General features: G+C 35.6%; 1 long non-coding RNA gene and 1 pseudogene across 3 annotated transcripts; one reads left to right on the top strand and one right to left on the bottom strand.

Moving 5' to 3' along the window:
• Nucleotides 1-26: 26 nt before the first annotated feature.
• Nucleotides 27-4,635, bottom strand: LOC147524013 (uncharacterized). Of its 3 annotated transcripts, none has more exons than XR_015218327.1 (4): nucleotides 4,406-4,635; nucleotides 3,331-3,582; nucleotides 1,404-1,463; nucleotides 27-391 (listed from the first exon to the last, which is right to left on the bottom strand). It is a non-coding gene; the product is annotated as an uncharacterized LOC147524013 (long non-coding RNA). The 3 variants fall into 3 exon arrangements; XR_015218323.1 differs by having other exon boundaries at nucleotides 3,301-3,582; nucleotides 4,406-4,630; XR_015218324.1 differs by lacking the exon at nucleotides 1,404-1,463 and having other exon boundaries at nucleotides 3,301-3,582.
• Nucleotides 4,636-8,395: 3,760 nt separating this feature from the next.
• On the top strand, nucleotides 8,396-9,415 carry LOC147524014 (uncharacterized; annotated as a pseudogene).

A 9,415-nucleotide genomic window follows, 5' to 3' on the forward strand; every position in this document is an offset into this window, starting at 1 on the left:
AAGGTTATAACTAAACTATACATTCATTGAATCAAATCAAAATATTTCCATTGAATACTTGAAACTTCAACAAAACAAATCTCATCCAACAACTTTGCACACAACCAAGTCTTTAAGATAACTTAAGAAAGTAATTTAGATTACATTAGTAAAAAACTTTAAGCCATGTAATAGTAGATCCCACGTCAATGTTACCAAAAGTCTGTCCTCTAGCACCAAACAACTCAGCGTTAAATTCCAAGATCTCGTCCACTATGAACCAATATGCATTCTCATGTACATCCTCTCGATCACCAAACATTCTTCCAATGGAAACCACATATACTTGCAGCTCACATGTTTGTACAGAATGTGATACCATTGGTCACCTAGACAATGAATGACCTGTTGTCTGCGACGAACAAGATAAGAAGTAATAAGAAAATCTTAATACGGCAAACATGCCAACTAGCAGATTCATATATAAAATCAAGAGTTGTATAACAAATATATAGCAATATTACATATTTATAGTTGATAACTTCTTGCAGACTCAACAAGAGAGAAAGTAACAAAAGCATAGGTTGGAACAGGGGCTAATCCTGCCCCAGTTAGACTTCCTAAGTAATACATTCTAAAGTGCTTGGCATTCCTTCTAGTTCAAAAGTCGGCACCCTGCCTAGATCGAAAGCTAGCACCAAAGGCAGAGGTTAAGGCAGAGAGAGCTAAAGCATAGCCATCTAGAGTGGAAGGGAAGGCACCATAGGCAGGGGTTAAGAAAGAAGTCAAAGCAAATCCTAAAACATAGCCGGTAGGAGAGCCAGAGACAAGGAAAGCTAGAGTAATAGTCAGTATAGAGAGCACCCCTTCTAGTTCCTGTTAGGGATCGAGACCGAGTTTACCTTATTTATTGGTAAATAAGGTAGGCACATTTTAGATAACAAATTTTCATAGTCATAGCTTATTCTAGGTCCCATTGAAGTTGACCCAAAGAGGCGAGAGAACCTATACAGCATATACAAGGTCTAAAGCATAAGATTACATCCCAAAATGTGGCAACAGTTACTGACATCCAAGTTAAAGAAAGATAATAGATTTTGGAGTCACAAACGTGTATAAATAGTTCAAGCAGTCTCGCTCTAAACAGCTCAAGTCTCTACATCTAATTATCTAACTCCCTAAAAATTAACTTAAGAGAACGTTGAAAGGTATCTTAGTTGTATGCGTTACTACCACATAAAATTTTGTTTTAGCAACCCAACTGGTTTTTTACAATGAATTAAACATTAAATTTGTAATCTTGGAGGAAAAATTCAATCTTTTAAAAAAAATTGCAATTGGCTTAATATAATAACAACAACAAATTTAATTTTTCAACTAATAATAGATATTAATCAAAGAATTAATATCAAAATACGTAGTACCTGCTAATGGGATGATTGAGCAAAACACATTCCACCAAACCCCCCCTCAAAACCGAAAAACTGATGGGAAAACAAATAGAATAATTGAAATATAAATAATTTGTACCAAAAAATAAAAAATAAAGTGTTAATGGTCTCAAATGGGAGTACATGATTACCTAAACTAAGCTATTGATGGAGACAGAAAGAGATGAAAACAACAATCGAGATTTCAGAATGAGCCTCACTATCTATTTTTCCCTCACACTCTGTTTAAGAATGAGCAGGAAGAGAAGTAGTCACTATTTGTTTTGTTTTGACAAGGCGTATTCTCTCTCTCTCTCTACTATATTTTAGGGTTCTCAAAATAATGTTTTTGTTATTTGCCCAACCGAAATTTAGCGCGAAGTCTAATTTTTTGAGAAATAGTAGAGCGGGAATGAGCCTGTGGAAGCTCTAAATTCTAATAGAAGAGTATGACGGCTATTGAGTTAGACAATGACGGCTATTGGCTCCTGTTTTATTACGAGGGGCTATTAACTGTCTTGTTTATTCCCGATTGCAGCTGGCATTTTTTGGCCAATTTGGTGTAGTGACGGTAGGTTTTCTAACCAACTTGTCATTGCTACATAGTTCGTGATTCGAACTTAACTCGAATTTTGGCGGAATTTGGTTTTTCAAAAAAATCGAAATTTTAAATATAGTGTCGAAATCATCGAAATTCGAAGAGGAAATTTTATAGGGTCGAAATTTCATGGATTTTCGGTTTTGGACGAATTGAATTCGAACTATGCATTGCTAAAGCTTTTCCTTCATTCTTCAAAATTGCACACCACTTGATTATTTGAAAACTAGGATATGTACACTTTCTTTCTTATGGACAACTCGAAGTCCCAATCTCAGCCTAACTAGGAGTAATTATAGTGCAAACTTGGTAAAAATCCTAATTTTCAGCAAACTAGAATTCTGACGTGCTATCTTCCGAATGGCACAACTCTTTCTATAGATATCCAAAATCAATGAGGCTTTTTGTGTTGAAAAGCTAACACCCAGAATTTAATTTCTTATGTTTTACAAAAAAACTCAATCTCTTTCTAAATATGCGAAAACTGGGCTTGAACAGAGTGCGCAGAAACTAATTTTTGACTCACTGTTTTCTAACAGCCTAACTTCCAAACACCGTAACCATATCCACAAACCTCGGAATGCGATGAGGTCAATTGGATTGGAAAGCAGACTTCCAAACCTTACTTTTTCGTGTTTAAAGGAAAACCTAACTTAAACTCGAAATATAAGAAAATCAACACCAAAACAGGACATAAGTATAAGTGTTCCAGTTTTTAGTTTCATGAATGGTTCAAATTGTTCAACACATAAAAAATGAATACAAGTCACAAATTCTAAAATTAAAAGTTCTGACATTTCAAAATTTAAGTCTAACATTGCCCACATAAGAATATAATGATCCTAGACCCTCCTACATCATTTGCTAATCCATGACCAAAGTATATACACGTGGTGACAACCACCTTGACAGCAAAGTATACGAACCAAAACTGATATATAAAATAGAATACATTGAAGAATCAACAACAAGTATACCCCAATTACTTAGCAAACCATACAACCAGTAGACTTTCATTACCTTATACAAGAGGATTTAAGAGATCACTCATCATCTTCGGTCAAAGCTCGAAGCAAACAATTAGCAAAGACATCATTTAAGTGTAAACACCATCAATATATGTATGAACTCAAACAATTAAACCAACTAAACAATATTCATTGATTCAAATATCATCTCCACCTCAGTCCACATTTCAATATGGCAGTAACCATATATAGATAAAAGCAAATGATATATGTAAACCCAAAATTTCAATTTCAAAATCCACAAGGAAATTGGTAGAATGATTACTCATCTGTTAGCAAAATTTCCAACTCCTACCATCGACACCGAGCTCCCGAGACCTTTAGTTTAATTCTGTCGAAAATCTTCATTTTCATTTTCTTCTCTTTCTTCTTTTCTTCTTCTCTCCATTCTGTCTCTTCCTCCCGATTCTATTTCTCTCCCAATTTGTTTTATTCAAAACCACCGACACCTACCCCTCCATTTGTATAAGTGAACTTATACAAATCAAGTGTCAAACAAATATGACAATGTGATCAGATACCAAGTATAAGAGTCCAGCCAACAAGCCTGGTAATCCATATCAAACAATTGAACAAAGTTACACACAAGTTGGACAATATTATCCTATTAATCTCCCAACACTAGACTCAAAAACTTCCCTATTAACTTTAGACCCACTTTTTACAATCAAAGCATCACATAGTGAAATCTTTGTACATAATTCTATTGGTGTTAAGTTATACGAACAATCCGCGTCGATACCAAAATCCAAATGACACACTAAACTAAACCTCAAACAAATTATTTTCATCACGTATACGATACGATATATTAAACACATTATTTCCATATTGCCCAAACATTCACTACATATAGCCATAACCACTTAAACAATTAACTACCCACAAAAAAAAGACACTCAAACCTACTTTAGCCAGCACAAATTAAACTTCAAATTAACTAAACCAAATAAAGATTAAAACTTTCTTCATGAAAAACAAAATCAATACTTTACTAAGTTCTATTTTTTACGTATTGTAGTGTCATTGGTCCCTAACAATAGACTAACAAGGAGCAGTCATTAGGTTCTGAAGTAGTTTCAACAATCATGAAGAACATACACACAGATAAGATCGAAATTACAGACAAAACATTCCTTTAAATCATGAAAAACATATAATCTATATTAACAATCGTTAAGAACATACGCAATTGCGCGCTCTGCAAAATCGACATGTGCGTGGAAAAGCTAAGGGAAACAAAGGAGTACCTTGCTAATTGGATTACCAAAACCCCAAATTCGAAACCGAATAACTAATAGCAAAAGAAATTGAAGAATTGAAAACTAAAGATCGAATTGGAAGTGTTAATTGTAGGAAAAGACGATTACCTGAACCAAGCTTTGAAATTTCTCTCAGTTTTGGCGCAGACTTAGTTTTTTTCTCTCTCTCTATTATGTTTTAGGGTTCTCAAAAAAAGTTTTGGTTATTTGCCCACCGAAATTTAAGGCAAGCTCAATTTTTCGCGAAATATTAGAGCGGGTACAAGTTTGTAAAAGCTCAAAATTATAATTTATGAGTACCACGGCTATTGAGTTGAACAACCATGGCTAGTGGCACATGTTTAATTACAAGGGCTATTAACCGGTGTTTATGCCCAATTGCAGCTGTTGTATTTTGGCTCATTTGGTGTAGAATATTAAATTTTTATTAATTGAAATAGGGACCGCATTTTTCCACGCTCACTTTTAACACTTCCACGCCCTTGACCATGTAAAATGACATGAATAGCCTTATTCAACCAGGGAAAAAAAACACAAAAACAAAACCCAAAATTGTTTATTCTTTTTCCTCAACTCTACTCTCTAAGGGCAGTCCCTTCCCACAAAAATTCATGCAAAACAAATAAAATTATGTGGGTTCTTGGTTTTTCTTTGTTGTTTTCATCTTCTTCTCAAATGAAAAAAACCAAAACAAAAAACAATTTTAAAAGAGAGAAAATGAGTTGTGGGCAAACTTCGAATTCAATATTAACACAATTACTCTACCCGAATCTCACATCTTCTCACGCACTCATCTAGCGATTTTTTAGGATTTGTTCTAACAAGGGACGATGCATTCAACTAAACATGAAGGGGGTTCTTCACCATTTCAATTGAGGCCTCATTTGAGACAAAAGGTTAAGTTATCAACAACATACAGTGAACTCATTTACCTATTAACAAACCAAAACACTGATTTTAGGGACGAAAATGAATGACCCAGTTTGAAAAGGAAGTTGCTTTTACAAAAACTATAGCAATTTTTATTTTGATTTTGATATTTTTTTTACCTATGATTCAATAGGCCTTTTTCTTTAAAGTTCTATGGGTATAGCGATACCAATGAGGGGATGTGGTCATGTGGTTTTATCAATGAGAGCATGAGGCAGTTTGTGTATTAACAGTTTTGCGTTCTCATTTGTGGAATGGAGAAGAAGAGAATCTTTTTCCAATTCAACAATCTATAGGGGTATTTGTGTCAATCCACTTTGAAAATAAGTGGAAGTGTTAAAAACAAACGTGGAAAACTCAGTTCCCTTAAAATATTGATTAAATTAGTCATCCAATTCAATGTATATCTATTGCATGCATTGAATATGTATTAAATTTGTATTAAACTCTCATTAAAAAAGATCTATGCAATTCCCCACGCATATCAAACGCAAATCCCAAGAAAATCCCAACTGCCCTTTGTCTTCCCATTTTGTTTTGTTATAATAGATGAATTCATTATTAAAACAATGATAGCTCTTGATTGCTGACCTCTTGTGAGTAGCCCTAAGGCCATCTAAACGATGGCGGCACTGTTTTTACTTTATAGCTATGTGTACATAATACATGAAGTTTGATTCATGTGATACCACACCATCTATTTATTAGTGCAAATGTAAGTATCTGCCATTATTATCATCTTCTAGCCGATGTAATGTTTTCTGCTTGAGTATAAACTAGTGATGGTCAACCTCCACAAAGGTTTGAGTGTAACACACGATTGAATTCAGTGTGTTAACGTAGTACGCGAAATATAAAAACATGTACGTGTGTGCGAGTATAAAATGACAACTTGGGAAAAGTCCACCATATTACTTGACTAGGGGAATATGGGGTTGGGAATTGGTGGAATGACCACAATTACCATACCATATGTACAGTCAGGGGTGTAGATGTTATTTTCCCGTAAGTTTAATAAAGAAAGAAAGGAATAAGCTACTAACTTCACTGAGAAGAAATTTATCTGATCGCTCAATCTTGTTTGTTTATTTTAAAGTATTGTAGATCTAATTTGTCTAAATCTTTGTTGTTATATTGGGTAGTATTGTATATATGATTTTTGTCTCGTTTCTTGTTTGTTTTGATTTGTAGTGGCCTTTCCTAACATGCTATTCTAGGCACATAGGTAAGTGCCTTGGTTATTCTTTGGTTAGACAAGTAGGATGGTTTTTGTAGAGATTACTTGCTGGGCGCTTACGCCCATTCATTATCATTTTTTACAGGTTAGCGTGATTAAGCACGATAGAGTTCTCGCATGATCTTGGAGTCGGGTTGTTCAATTTAGGTTGTTGTAATTCATGTATATAAAATGTTATTTTTCAAAATCTTCATTTTAATTTCATTCTTTTCTCCATAACAGTTGTAATAAATATTTTTAGTTGCATGTTTCTTGACCTGGAATGTTCCCATGCTTTGGTTTTCCGCATTTTGTTCACGCCTCTCCATATTCCTAGAAGTTAGATTGGCCATCTAGCATCTGTGGAATTTAGGGGCGTTACAGGAGAGGCAACCCCAGGCCAATGAGCTAGGATATCAAAACTTTTCGTTAAGCATATTTCTTTCCATACGAGATAAACAATCTCTGGCCATATGCCATTGGAGTATTGGACGAGTGACTTCGTGCGTCTAATTTAGACATTTAGTGTATCAAAACTCAATCCCTATGCTAAACTTGAATAGTTTACAAGAGTAAATAAAGCTAGCAGATATTGCATTTGTCAACAGTGTTCTAAAAAATGTTATGCGGTAGTCAGGCGGTGGGAAAGCGCCTAGCATATAGGCCTTTTAGGCAGTGGCTAGACGGACTAGGTGCTAGGCGGTTTTTTTTTCATAATATATCTTATAATACATATAGTAATACACACCTATACTACAAGAAATGAAGAAAATCATTTACCATAACTCAAAAAATAAATACAAACAAATATATTTATTACAAAAATGTGTAATAGTTGAAGAATATTGACTTCATATAAAAACATATAATTTCTTATAGTGGCATATAATTTACATTAGACTTTAGTCTTTTAAACTCATTCAAATCTTAAGCCTACACGGGTCTTTAATTTTCAATATTTAATTATTCAAAAAAAAATTGACTGGACCGCCTAGCCCGCCTAATCGGTCAACCGATTTCTTAAACGACTTGGACCTAGGCGAGTCGGTTGGGCACCGCCTAGCGCCTAGAGACGGCCGCCTAGACCGATTTTTAGACCAGTGTTTGTCAGTAATCGAAGTCCTAGTACTGGTTGTTGTTGTGTTGCGTACCTTGCGGACTGTTTCCATATTTTAGCTTCATCCAGGATCAATTATTGTTAGGCTTTATAAATCATGGTAGTCATATAGTGCAGTGTAACAACTAACAACTAATTCTTTCAAATCTAGTCAGATTCAAAAAGGAAAACAAAACCCTGAGTGTGCTGTTAACTATAGGTAAAAGCATCGGATGCATGCGCTAGGTGCTCCCATCAAACTCAGGGTATAGTACAGACATATATTCCCAGAGGCCAGAATTTGCATTGCTTCTTCTCACATTTATTCCAGCAGTGTTGACTTCATATGTTGGATATTAATAGAGAAGTGATAGGTAACAACATAGAGTAAAATGGCTTACCTATCATTCACTTTCATCTTGTAATTATAGTGTCAAAACCCATACATACTCAGGGGTAATATCTCAAATAGACATTTCTTTTTTAAAATGTTGTGAAAAAATAAATAAAAGATAGTGTGCCAAAGGCTTGAATTTTTCCTGTGGTACAAAATGTGAAAATATTTGTTTTGTGGCCTAATTAATAGGCTTTAAGAGTTTCTGTGGCCCAATAGGCTTAATTTTGGTGGCTGAAACTCCTGAAAGTCTTGAAATTCGTTGTTGCCGAGAATATGCTTAGAATTGACGCCCAAGTCATAACAAATTCGATACCAAACAGGACTAGAACTGAGTCTTTAGTTCCGAATCAAATAGAACTTCAAACTCTTAAGCAAACTTACCGCCATGCAACTTCCTCTATATATACAATTCGTTCTTCTTCATCTCTTTGAGTTAGGTATAGGAATTTATCAAGCAAGATGAGTGGTAACAATGAAGGTTCTTTGAACTTGTTTTCCAAGTACACAATCATCAGAAAAATTGGGGAAGGGACCTTTGGGCATGTTTTTCTAGCTTGCGATAACCGTCACGGGGAATCTGTTGCAATCAAGCTCTTGAAGGATCGTTGTCGTTTGTGGGAAGATTGTAAAGAGATGAGGGAACTGAAGGCGCTCGTTGCATTGGGTCATCCGAACATCGTCAAACTCAAAGATATCGTCCAAGAAGGTGAGTACCTGGACTTGGTGTTTGAATACATGGATAGGAGTCTGCACCAACTTATTTGTGATAGAACAAGGTTTTTCTCTGAAGAAAATATTAGAGGTTACTGCTTCCAGATACTTAAAGGAATCGACCATATGCATAGCCATGGATACTTCCACCGCGATCTTAAGCCAGATAACATATTAGTTTCTGGAAACGTAGTCAAGATTGCTGATTTGGGTTCGTCGCGAGAGTTCTTGTCTGTGGAAGATGATTTGGATTGCACGCGAGAGTTCTTGTCTGATCAACCATACACGAATCATATTACAACTCTCTGGTATAGGGCACCCGAGGTTCTGGTCAAGTCTTCCAAGTACGGTGCTGCTATTGATATTTGGGCAATGGGAGCTATCATGGCTGAATTATTTCTTCTGCAGCCTCTGTTTCGTGGTACGGATGAGGTCGATCAACTTGACAAGATATGCAGCATAAAAGGTAGTCCGTTTTCCTGGTTTAAGGGTCTTCAAGAAGCAGAAGCACACAACATCCAGTTTCCTGTGTGTTTAGGAATTCCCCTTCAGAAGTTAATACCATCAGCAAGTCGCGATGCAATTGCGCTAATGGAATCACTCCTATCCTGGGATCCCAATGTCAGGCCTACTGCTGCAGCGGCTCTACGACATCCTTTCTTCAAACCATGTTTCGAAGCTGAACAGCTGCTTGATTTGGAACTAAGGCTCACTACGGCAATGGCTTTTCCATCTATGAATGGTGAAGTAAATAGGGTCCTGCTCTAG

This window comes from Coptis chinensis, chromosome 1, assembly GCF_015680905.1.
Source record: "Coptis chinensis isolate HL-2020 chromosome 1, ASM1568090v1, whole genome shotgun sequence".
In the NCBI taxonomy this organism is placed as follows: Eukaryota; Viridiplantae; Streptophyta; class Magnoliopsida; order Ranunculales; family Ranunculaceae; genus Coptis; species Coptis chinensis.